Source organism: Mytilus californianus, unplaced genomic scaffold (genome assembly GCF_021869535.1).
Source record: "Mytilus californianus isolate M0D057914Y unplaced genomic scaffold, xbMytCali1.0.p SCAF_10, whole genome shotgun sequence".
Taxonomy (NCBI): domain Eukaryota; kingdom Metazoa; phylum Mollusca; class Bivalvia; order Mytilida; family Mytilidae; genus Mytilus; species Mytilus californianus.
The window spans coordinates 6,666,481-6,678,927 of NW_026262582.1; the positions used below are offsets into that span (position 1 = coordinate 6,666,481).

General features: G+C 31.5%; 2 long non-coding RNA genes across 4 annotated transcripts in view; one reads left to right on the forward strand and one right to left on the reverse strand.

The window, feature by feature from the left end:
• The window catches only part of LOC127717530 (uncharacterized), a 52,702-nt gene that overhangs the window by 18,139 nt on the left and 22,116 nt on the right, over positions 1 to 12,447 (reverse strand). The window contains exon 2 of one of the 3 annotated variants that reach the window (XR_007989222.1): positions 738 to 1,453. The exons of the other annotated variants lie outside the window; for them this stretch is intronic. This is a non-coding gene — a long non-coding RNA (uncharacterized LOC127717530). Of the gene's footprint in view, positions 1 to 737; positions 1,454 to 12,447 lie in introns of those variants that run through there. 3 annotated transcript variants of the gene reach the window in all.
• Positions 1,453 to 12,447, forward strand: part of LOC127717532 (uncharacterized) — a 32,458-nt gene continuing 21,463 nt past the window's right edge. The window contains exons 1-2 of the long non-coding RNA XR_007989226.1: positions 1,453 to 4,657; positions 6,501 to 8,577. This is a non-coding gene — a long non-coding RNA (uncharacterized LOC127717532). The remainder of the gene's footprint in view (positions 4,658 to 6,500; positions 8,578 to 12,447) is intronic.

Sequence of the window (12,447 nt, forward strand, 5' to 3'; positions counted from 1 at the left end):
GAAGGTTAGTTTAAGAACAATTTTTTACCACAGAAGAGACGACTTTAATGATTTCATTGTGGACTTTCCATTCCTCTTTAGCAAAATCCAACTAGTGCCTGCATAAGGAGTATTATATATTGTGGTTGATACGATATTCCAGGGCTTTCGTTTTGTATAACATTCCCACATGCAACTTATTCTTATTCCACAATGTTTTTCAACTTCGAATTTATTTGGCCTTGATTAGAGCGTCACTGATAAGTCTTTTATTGACGAAACGCGCGTCTGGAGAACAAAATTTTAATCCTGGTATCTATGATGAGTTTATTTACTTGCCATAAACAACACAACGAAGGCCAGTAGCGTAGTCGGACCGGTTTACCCTTCCACTACATCTTAATTCATCTAATATTGTCTTTAAACGTGCGTGCTGATTTATCATTAGTTTTGAGTGATGCATTTTCTGATATTTCGTTTTAATGTCACTGTTCTTTAAACGGTTACAAACTTGTGTATCATTTGTTTGTAAAAAATATGGTTTTCGCAGTTGGTCAAGTTTTAATGTTTGACAATTTACATATACCGATGGATCCAGATAAAATATAGAAACTTTGCGTGCAAAAAAATATGATTTTGAAACTAAGATAACATGCAAGTACTGCTGATGATTTTGACTTGATGATGTTTTGATAAATATATCATGTGTATATAAATGCAAAATATATGTAAATATCTAAACAAACTAAATCCACATATATTGATACTTAAGGCTTTATTTCCGGGTTAAATTTGCATGTTTAACAAAAGACGATAACTTTTAGTGATGCAAAATAAGTTACTTATAAACAACAGTAAATTGTACTTCTAACCAGCAGCTTATCATAATTAAAAAGGGTAAAGTCACTGCATTTGTTTGTATCCACCATTAAGTAATATGCTCCACAAACACATACTGACATATGCACAAAATAAATATGTATAAAGTCATTTATTTTACAAACATAACTCATATCTAACATAAATTATGATTGCTGCTCCAAGATTATATCATATTGATATACTCATGATACTGTAAGGAAATTGCAACTACACATTTCATTTATATATTAAATTCAACATTGCACGTGCCCTTTCAACAAATCATTCAATAAGTTTTCTTCTCTTATGTTACTGTGGATTCATTGATTTTCGTTAAATACCAATTTTCTCGGATTTTGTGTGTACAGATGAAACACAAATTCGAATATTCGACGAATTTCAAAATTGTTTATAGGCTTTATGCAAACTTTGGCAAAACCACGAAATCAATCTCCACGAAAATACAAATTTACCTTGATCTATGAAAATTGGTACAAACTAAAACCGATGAATAGTATTAACATATCAACTAACCATTTTATCATTTACACCTGACCCTTTATCACTTTCAATTATACACAGATATAACACCCTAAACAAACTTAATGGCCACCTGTTCAACTTAAAGGACTGATGTGTACTAGAGACATATAAATTATTTATGTTTCTGTTTGTACACATTGCACCAACTCTTTCCGGGTTTATCAAAGACATCAGTACAACATTCAAAATCAGTAAATAAAACTTGTGACACCAGTAAAATAAAACTTTTACTACTCAGAATGTCCTATTCACTTTTCAACGATATCTAATTATTTGTTTACCAGAAAAGGTTTTTGGGACCAGTAAATTAAAGCTATATTCATGCATGGCAGTGAAACATCTTTCAATAGGTGAAAAAATAATGGGTTTTGGGGTTTCTTCATAAAATATGCATTGATTAGATATAAGGAGATGTAGTATGAGTGCCAATAAGACAACTCTCCATCCAAGTCAAGATTTATAAAAGTAAACCATCATAGGTCAAAGTACGATCTTCAACACGAAGCCTTGGCTCACACCGAAGAGCAAGCTATAAAGGGCCCCATAAATTACTAGTGTAAAACCATTCAAACGGGAAAACCAACGGTCTAATCTATATAAAAAAGGAGAAACGAGAAACACTTATGAACCACATCAACAAACGACAACTACTTAACATCAGATTCCTGACTTAGGACAGGTGTATAATGCAGCGGGTTTAAACGTTTTAATAGGTACCAACCTTCACCCTTATCTGGAACAATAGTGTAACATCACAACATAGAAAGACACACTATAAAATATCAATTGAAATGGCTTAACTCAATCAAAAGACATATTAACGCCAGTGAACATACACTGAACAAATATATTTGATCTATGATACAATAAAAATACAAAATAAATAAACTAAGGGAAGAATATTTAAAGTAACATGTTATACCGCTGTGAAATGTTAAACAATTTAAGAAAAACAATATGCTTGAACAAAAATATCAGCCATTTGCAATTACTTTAAACACAGGTAAATGAAAATAATTTTGTTGTTAGGTATACGTGTGCAGTTCAAATAGAGAAAGGAAATATTTTTACAAAATAAATAATTTTCATGTTCATAGTACGAAGAAGTGAAAATTCATAGTAATAACTAACACTTATCAAAGCTGGTATATAGACCAGATATAACCCTGATTAACACAAATATCAAAAAAGTATTACAATTAGTATCAACAGGTCAAATAAACAAGAAAGTACGATTTGAGAGTACTCGCAGTTACCGACAGCTAGTTAAAAGCCAAAAACAATTAATAATAAAAAATCATGCATCAGAGACTAAAATCAACTAAAACACATCCCAGGGATTTCTTTTTTCAACGTCATGGACAGTCAAAGAAGACATGACTTGTGCAATGCCAAAAATAAATGTATCGACAGGCAGTAGGATAGTTAGGAGTTAACCTCTTTATAGATCAAAATGAACGTGGGTGTGTCATTATACATCCCGTTTGAAAAGAATACAAATTTAGTTATGTTTTAATTTGCTGATGACAAAATCGATATTAGTGCCAATGTAAACTATATTCAAAGATCTAATTACAACATTGGTAAGATAGCCTTTACTAATAAGTTAGTTTAAAGGTTCGATGAGTTTACACGGAACAAATAGTGATTTCCGCGCTTTAAGTACAATATTACCGTGAAATTTAGGATGTGAAATACCGTTTTTAATCAGTTTTCTACAGGTACAGCCATATTTACTAATCAAATCTTTGTATCTATGATAGTAAAAGTTTTACGTAAATTATGTAAACAAAATCCCTGACTTAATAATTTACCAGTGATGCTTTGATTACGTTCGTTAAAATCTATGACATCACTACACACACGGGCATAACGAACGAGTTGGGATATATAAACACCGTATGATAGAGCCAAAGGACCATCGCCATCTAAAAAGGGAAAATTAACAATAGGGAGTGAAAAGTCGTCTCTTTTGTCGTAAATTTTAGTATGGAGTTTTCCTTTAGAGATTGAAATGTCCAAATCTAGAAAAGGACAACTACTGCTGTTTATGTTAGATTTAGCTAAAGTAAGTTCTTTTGGGTAAATGTCGGTAGTATATTTAGAGAACTCTGGATTATTTAACGAAAAAATATCATCTAGATAACGGAAGGCATTGTTGAATATATCAACCAAATGTAACAATGACGTGTCTTTACTGAGTTTGGTCATAAACTGAGATTCATAGCAATACTGGAGTAAATCTGCTATTAAAGGGGCGCAGTTAGTGCCCATAGGAATACCTACTACTTGTCGGTACACTTTATCGCCGAAACGTACATATATGTTGTCCAGGAAAAATTTAAAGCTTCAATTATATCTTCGCATTTCCAGTAAGTGTATCTAGCATACTTTCCTTTTTCGTTACAGAAAAAGGCTTTAAACGAGTTACAGCAAATAAATTTGTAATGAGATTTTTCAAAAGACTTTTTCTTGATAAGATTGTGTGGAAGTGTAGTATAGAGAGTAGAAAAATCATAACTGTCAACAGAATTAAAAGGACCATCAAAAGCATGTATTTTATCTAAAACCTCTAAAGAATTTTTAACACTCAAAAAATAATTAATACCATTATTTTCATAAGCTTTATTACAAAAGTTAATAACAAGTTCTTTGATAGTATTAAGGGAGGTAGTTAGAAGCACTGATAGATTGATAGTAGAACACTTACTAGATGCGGAGATGAAACGGAATTTAAATGGTTTTTTGTGCAATTTAGGTAACCAGTACATAGTAGGGACTTTCAAATGTTTGGAAGAGGCTTTAAGCTGGGTAGTGGCAGTGATATGCTTGTTTACAATTTGACTCTCTGTGGAGCGTACGGACCTAAATGTAGATGAATTTGTACTTTCGTTTTGGAGAACTTCCGTGTAGTATATGCGTCACACCACCACTACATTATTTGCAGCTTTATTTGCCGGTACGAACAGAAACCGCTTTGCGAGTTCTTGGAGTTTATTTTTTATTCTAGAAATGGGAATATCATGGACCCTATTACTAATTTCAGAATTGTTTTCAAAACGAGATATACGAATATTAACAGTATTCATAAATTTATTCAAATAACTGTCTAGAGATTTTTTATCAGATTTTTGCACGTTTACACCAATGTTTACAGTAGACTGACGTCTTTAATGACCTGACGAAACTGTTTCCAATCTATTTTAGATGGAGGACGATATTTCAGTCCTTTCTTTAGAAAAGTTATGACCTCAAGGTCTTCGACGATGTTGTGGTGTAATACCACCATTGATTTTCCCCTATTAGTCTTTGTTAAATTTGCACTTTTCAAAAAATTGTGCAGAATTTATCTTTGTTTCAAATAAAGAAATACTTGGCATGAGTAAAGTTTGATTCTGTCCAGTACTATAGAAAAAATTTCACATAACATTTCATTACATATAAGAAAATAAACATCACTGGAAGTTAACCAATCAAATTTTCCCCCTTTTTTAACCTGTGTACAAGCTTTAGTAACCATGTAACCTCAAGTTTCCAAAATATTCTATAGAAACCCCAAATAAAAAAATAATGGTGCTTTGAAATACCCAAGATATATGTTTATGACCCAGAAATGTTTTACTGCAATGAAATGTAGGATCAATTACCTACAACTGTCAAATTCAAGGGAATATTTTTTTTCGACCTATTTTCGTATGCAACCGGATGTGACGTACTATGATTTGGTGGTATTACACCTAAAGAAGACTTTTTTGTTAAATAAACTGAATGTGACTTTTTTCCTTTGTAATACTGGTTCTTTCAAGCATTCCTGTCAAGTTTTGTCATAATCAGTTCAATAGTTTGAGAAAAATCTAGTATAATGTAAGACGACATCTACAGCGATTCGAGCTAAATTTCTTCGAAAAATCCAAACCAAGCCGCATCATGATAGAATATAGTGTGGACCAATAAATGATCAAATATTTATCTCATCTGCCTACAAACAGTTGAATATGATACAAAAGATGACTTTAGGATGATGAATACTACTAATGGACCTCTTTGTCTTCTTTATAAGGTCTCTTTTGGTCCATTTATACCTCTCATTTCCTCAAAATGTCTACTTTATAGGCCAATAAATAAAAATTTTGGGGTAACTTTCACTCATTTATGATAGAAATGTTATAATAAATGATTAATTGAAGTATTCAAGCTGAATGAACTATCCGTATAAAAGTTTACTGTCTCCAAGGAGGTTTCCATAAGTCCTTACGTAAAACTTAAATTTACGCCGCATTCCAGAGAGGGACATAAAAAACTTCTCTTTTGGTGAATAATTTGTTGTTACTGCTTTAAAAATAATTTCATTTACTTAAAACTATATATTTATTAAAGTATTTCTTAGGAAAAAGTTTCTAGTATAGCAGAATATAAAAAAAAGGAGAAAAAGCTCCCCAAAACTCTAAGTATGGCTTATTCTGTCAACTAATATTCATGGTTAAGTCCTATTTCAAGGAAATTTTCTCATAAAATGTGTTTTGGAGACTCAATCCACTCAGAATATTTCATTATTAGTAATATTTCACTTAAATAGCAAGAAATTTTAACACATGAGAGTGCTCACAAGGTCAAAGGTGCATGTACAGCTTCCCATATTAAATAATAGGTGTAATACCACCATTGATTTTCCCCTATTAGTCTTTGTTAAATTTGCACTTTTCAAAAAATTGTGCAGAATTTATCTTTGTTTCAAATAAAGAAATACTTGGCATGAGTAAAGTTTGATCCTGTCCAGTACTATAGAAAAAATTTCACATAACATTTCATTGCATATAAGAAAATAACCATCACTGGAAGTTAACCAATCAAATTTTCCCCCTTTTTTAACCTGTGTACAAGCTTTAGTAACCATGTAACCTCAAGTTTCCAAAATATTCTATAGAAACCCCAAATAAAAAAATAATGGTGCTTTGAAATACCCAAGATATATGTTTATGACCCAGAAATGTTTTACTGCAATGAAATGTAGGATCAATTACCTACAACTGTCAAATTCAAGGGAATATTTTTTTTCGACCTATTTTCGTATGCAACCGGATGTGACGTACTATGATTTGGTGGTATTACACCTAGAGGTCTCCTGTTAGGACATGACCATAGGGAACATATCTAAAACTAGATGTTTCACAGTCTCAAGTGGAAGGAACATTATTTTCTATATTGACGTCTGATGTAACTGACGTATAATTAAAAATCAAACTTCTGCTGGTTTTTTTTTTATAAAAATACGAAATAATAGGTGGTTCTATATTATCAAAATATGGAGGTATTTGGCTTTGGGTGGTAGAGTCAATGAATATACTAGATAAGTTAATAAAATCAATACCTCTATTTATATATTTTAATTTAAGAAAATGTCGTTTATGATTTTCAGGTTAATCGATACTAGGAAATAGCCTATGATGACAAAAGGCTGTAATAATACGGGTGTATTCATACATTTGGCTAAAAAAATTTTTTTATCACACTCCAGAAAAATAGCATATAATTTATTTATTGGTATCTGACCTAGTTTGCATAATACTTGATGTCTGCCATTATTTTTTATTATAGATAACAGATCAGCAAGTGTATAATTTATACGTTGTTTAATACGCTGCTTACGTTTTTTGCGTTTACCATGAGACCTTTTATTTCTAAGTCGTATATCGACAATATTAATGACATCGATTGAAGTTTTAGTTATGTTCCCCTGTCCTAATATTTTGTCATTAAGACCGATAGGATAAGCTGTTTGAAGTCTTTTTATCCAAAATAATTCGCGAACTTCACGTGATTTTTCAAATTGCTTGTGTGATTCTCCTGGTTGTGTCTGAACGGTTTCAATTGGTTGGAATTTTATTAATTTTAGATTATGAGTATGCTTATCTAAATGTTGATATATCAAACTTTTGAATTTTTTAGGTCTACGAAAGTGGTAAAGGTGTTCTTGATTTCTGTTGTGATACTCTCGTCCCACATATTGAATAAAATTGAGAATGGAAATGGGGAATGTGTCAAAGAGACAACAACCCGACCATAGAGCAGAAAACAGCCGAAGGCCACCAAATACCATACTTAGGTTGGGTTCAAGTTACCACATATATAAGGTTTTGAGTTTTTCAGGTAATGTCACAGGAAAAGGAGAGCGAAAAAGCTCTCCCGTTCACTGTTGACCTTACAGTATTTTGTGAAGTTAATCTAAAACAGGTTTGTCACTTTTTGGCATTGCAGAGGAAAATTTGTGGATATCCAATTGCATTTTTGTTAAACAATCTGGCTGTAGAGGCATAACAAATACGTTTGTTTAAGCACGTGGATATCCTAGAAGTTGTGTTGTTAATAATTTTCTTTCCATAACGTAAAATCATAATAATTAAATAGAGGTATAGGAAAAATAAAAAAGACCGGAGGTTGTAACAATGAATAAGGATCACAATTACGGAATAGGAAATAATAGACAAAGCAGTAAAAGAACTCTTACAAAAACTGTTATAAAAGGCCCGACGTAAAGACTTCAGTATTACAACACTGACATATAACAAACACAGAGCAAAAACAGAGATTGTAAGAAATCTTAGTAAAACCATAGCAGGGGGCAATAATAAAAATAGCAGGCGTGGATGAGTATTTATACATCCAAACACCATAATATATAATTAACAATTAAGAACAAAGATATAATAAACATGTGAAAGCTCTCTCACAGGCAAACAACCCATAATTGAAAAATATAAGGGCATCCACCATTTGGGTCTTCTTTCTACTAAAATGTCTAAATGGTGTTATGTCAAAAACTAGTAAAAATCATATCGACATTGTCAGTGTCTGATTCAAAAGAGTTTTAGAATGGCTGGGGTTTTTATTGCTAAACAGAGACTTTGACTTTTCTACGTGTATTTATATAATCCCTTTTACACAACTGTAAGATAACTTCTTAAACTGTAGTTTAAAACAACAGAAGTGAAATTAGACATCATATTTAATTTCATTTAATACTGATTACTAGTGTGCCTTTAGCAACTACTAGGACTATGTGATACTTCAAATTAAAGAATGATTAAACAAAATCATAAATACAAAATAGACGTCCCATGTATATAGGGATTATAGAGTTATTATTGTTTACAGAACAAAATTGGACAGTTTTACTAAAATGGAGGGTTTAAGGTGGTACCAAAAACCTTGACTACAATTAATTTAGCTCGTTCAATTTTCAAAAAATTCTGACAAAATATTTACTTTGACTCTTTGACAAAAATATAAAAATTTCAAAAATCTTGAACCACACACTTTATCGGAAAATTTTCATTGAATATATAGCAGTTTAGCAAACACAAATTTTGATCATTGAGAAGCTTAATATTTCCTGAACAATAGAACGTGATTAAAACGTTCAGCTGATTTTTACAGAGTTATCTCCCTGTAGTGTTATGTACCACCTTAAAGCATCGAATACTTTTCTTGATATACAAGCGAATGAACTGGTTTTAAAATTATGACTTTATGGATACGTTTGTAATTATTATATCTGTAAAGGAAATGGAGGAAATTGGACTTAATTCTTAATTCGAGCATATTGAAGTTGATCAGAAGCTTGAAATATGAGGTAATTGTTCATTCAATATTAAAGACATTTTAGAATAGTGGTGAAATTGAAACAACTCTATACATATACATGTAGATGGATTATCCTATAATACAGATACAGGAGTATAGAGATATCATTAGACAGGAAGAAGAGAATGCAAATGAACACCTGAGGATGGATAAAATGGACGATGATGGACAATGAGGTTATTGTTTCATGGAAGTAATGACTAAAATTTTTTATTCTGATAATAGCAGTATCTTTGATATCTGCTGGACAGGAATTGGCATGGTATGGTCACTGCATAAAGGAAAGTTGTCGTTGAATTTAAGTACAGGAAGAAAACAATTCAATAGCAGTACATTTCTATGATTTCCACAAAACCAAGGATTTTTTTGAAAGAAAGTCTACATATAATAAAACTTTATCAATCAAGTACATGAAACATAGTTTTCTTTGTTTGTTAAATTTGAAGCATCATATACCTTAAGAATGTTCGCTTCTCTTGTTTTTGAATTTTTACCAGATATTCGGAATCCTCTGGTTTTATCCATGTAGTGCCATTAAAAATTTTGCACGCAAACCCCTACTTTTCTTTTTATAATTTTATTACATTAAGTTTAAAAAGCCATATTTGAAAATCTTATAAAATCCTTGTTATTTTTTCATAGTTTTTGAAAGAAAAAAGGTGCCAATGTGAAATGTAATACGCATCTCGAGAGAATCACTTCCCGCCAAATTTTCAATGGCTTATATCTCGAAAACAAGCACACAGACCCTTTAATTTTCTCAGCTTTTTTAGTTCCTTTATTCATATACTTTCAATTGATAAGTCTTTTCAAGAGCTTGTTATTTTGAAGCAGAGTAGCAATCATCCTTAACAGAACAGAAATTAAAATAGAAATAAGAAGATGTGGTATGAGTGCCAATGAGACAACTCTCCATCCAAGTTACAATGTGTAAAAAGTAAACAATTATAGGTCAAAGTACGGCCTTCAAAGAATGTTTTTAGAATATTGTAACATAATCTTTTACTAAATATCACACAAGAGGTTTCCAATATATCTAATACTTTTCTTGACGTAATACAGAATTAAATGAACTGGTTTAAGGGTATGTATATCTTTATATCTATGAATGGAGACAGTTCCGAGAAATTGGGCCTACCTCTATACACAACAGCAAGGTCATTAAAGTGCTGAAATCGAAACTACAATATAAATGTAGATATCCTCTCTGAAGCCATAAATGCAGGAGTACGGAGATACCATTAAAAATGTTGGGCATGAAAAAACGAGCATACATGTGAACACTTTAGGATACAAACTATGGACAATGAGTTTATTCATTCATAGGAGCAATGATTCAATTCTTTTCTTTTGAAACTACCAGTATTTTTGGTGTCAGCTGGCTTAGTATTGGCTGTTACTAATTTAATGTTAAAAAAGTTAAAACTATAAAGCTTTTTTTTTAGGATTTGACCTGAAATAGGGAGAATAACCCTAATAATCTTTACGTTTCTGTTTTACGTCAAAAAAGAAAATAGTATATTTCTGATTTGTTGGATGGGCTACAGATCTGCCAAACATAGATTAGATAGACAATGATGTTATTCTGTTGTGGGAGCAATAATTCAAACTTTTTCTTTTGACACTATCAGTAATTTTGATTTCAGATGGATTAGTATTGATTGTAAATTGCTTGAAGTTATGCAAGTTAAACTATATTGCTTTTTGTTAGGAGTGGATCTTTAATTTGAGCTTAAATAAGGACATTAAACCTAATAAGTTTTAAACGTTTTTATGCCATATTAAAACAATAATACATTTCTGATGTTAAGGGGGGCCACACGTCTGCCAATCATGCATAAGATGGACAATGAGATCATTCCTTCGTGGAAGCAGTGGTTCAAACTTTTTCTGACACTATCAATATGGTGTATGCTAGATTAGTTTTAAATGTAACTTTTTTCATTTCACAGAAGTTAAAGTATATAGTTTTTTGGAAGGGTGAATCTTGAGTTTGAGCTTAAATAAGGAGAATTAATTATCTTATAATATTTACGGTTCTAATGCCGACTAAAATTATATCTTTCTGACTTTAAGGAAGGTCCACAAGTCTGCCATACACAGATAAGATGGCGAATGAGGTTATTCTTCCATGGAAGCAGTGGTTAAACCTTTTTCTTTTGACACTAACAGTATCTTTGGTGTCAGCAGGTTTATCATTGACTGTAACATATTCAATGTTAGATAAGATGGACTACGAGGTGATTCTTCCGTGGAAAATATAGATCAAACTTTTTCTGTTGAAACTTACAGTACCTTTGGTTTCAGAGGGCTTATTATAACATATTCAATATTGGATAAGATAGACTATGAGGTTATTCTTTCGTGGAAGAAATGGTTCAAAATTTTTCTGTTGACACTAACAGTAACTATGGTGTCAGCTGGTTTAGAATTGACTGTGACATATTTAATATTACAGAATTGAAACTACATAACGTTTTGTAAGGAGTGGATCTTGGATTTGAGCATAAATAGGGGGAATAAACCTAATAATATTTACGTTTTTAATGCCAAATCAAAAAATGATATATTTCTGATAAAAAGGAGGATCCTTACGTCTGCTACACCAAAATAAGATTGATAATAAGGTTTATATTTCGTGGAAGCAATAGTTCAATGTATATTTCTTTTGACACTAACAGTCCCTTTGTTGTCAGCTTGCGTAGTATTAACTGCAACTTATTGAATTTTGGATAAGATGGACTATGAGGTTATCTTTCGTGGAAGAAATGGCAAAAACTTTTTCTGTTGACACTAACAATATCTTTGTTGTCTGCTGGCTTAGTTTTGACAGTAACTTATTTTACATTACAAAAGTTAAACTATCTAGCTTTAAGTAAGGAGTGGATCTTTGATTTGAGCTTAAATAGGGAGGATCACCCTACTTATCTTTACGTTTTTTATGCATAATAAAAAGATTGATACATTTCTGATTTGAAGGAAGGGTCACCCTTCTACCACACATGAAGACGATTGACAATGAGGTTATTCATTCATGAAAACAGTGGTTCAAACTTTTCCTTTTGACACTAACAGTATATATGGTGTCACCTGGCTTAGAATTGACTGTAACTCATTCAATATTACAAATTGAAAATAAATAGCTTTTTATAAGGAATGGATCTTGGATTTGAGCATAAAGAGGGGGAATAAACCTAATAATATTTACGTTTTTAATGCCAAATCAAAAATTTAATATATTTTTGAATTCTGGAAGGGCCACACGTCTGCCGCATATGTATTAGATTGACTATGAGGTTATTCTTTCATGGAAGCAATTTTTTTCTTTTTACACTTACAGTATCTATAGTGTAAGCTGTAACATATTTAATGTTAAAGAAGTTAAACTGTATAGCTTTTTGTATGGGGCGAATCTTGGATTTG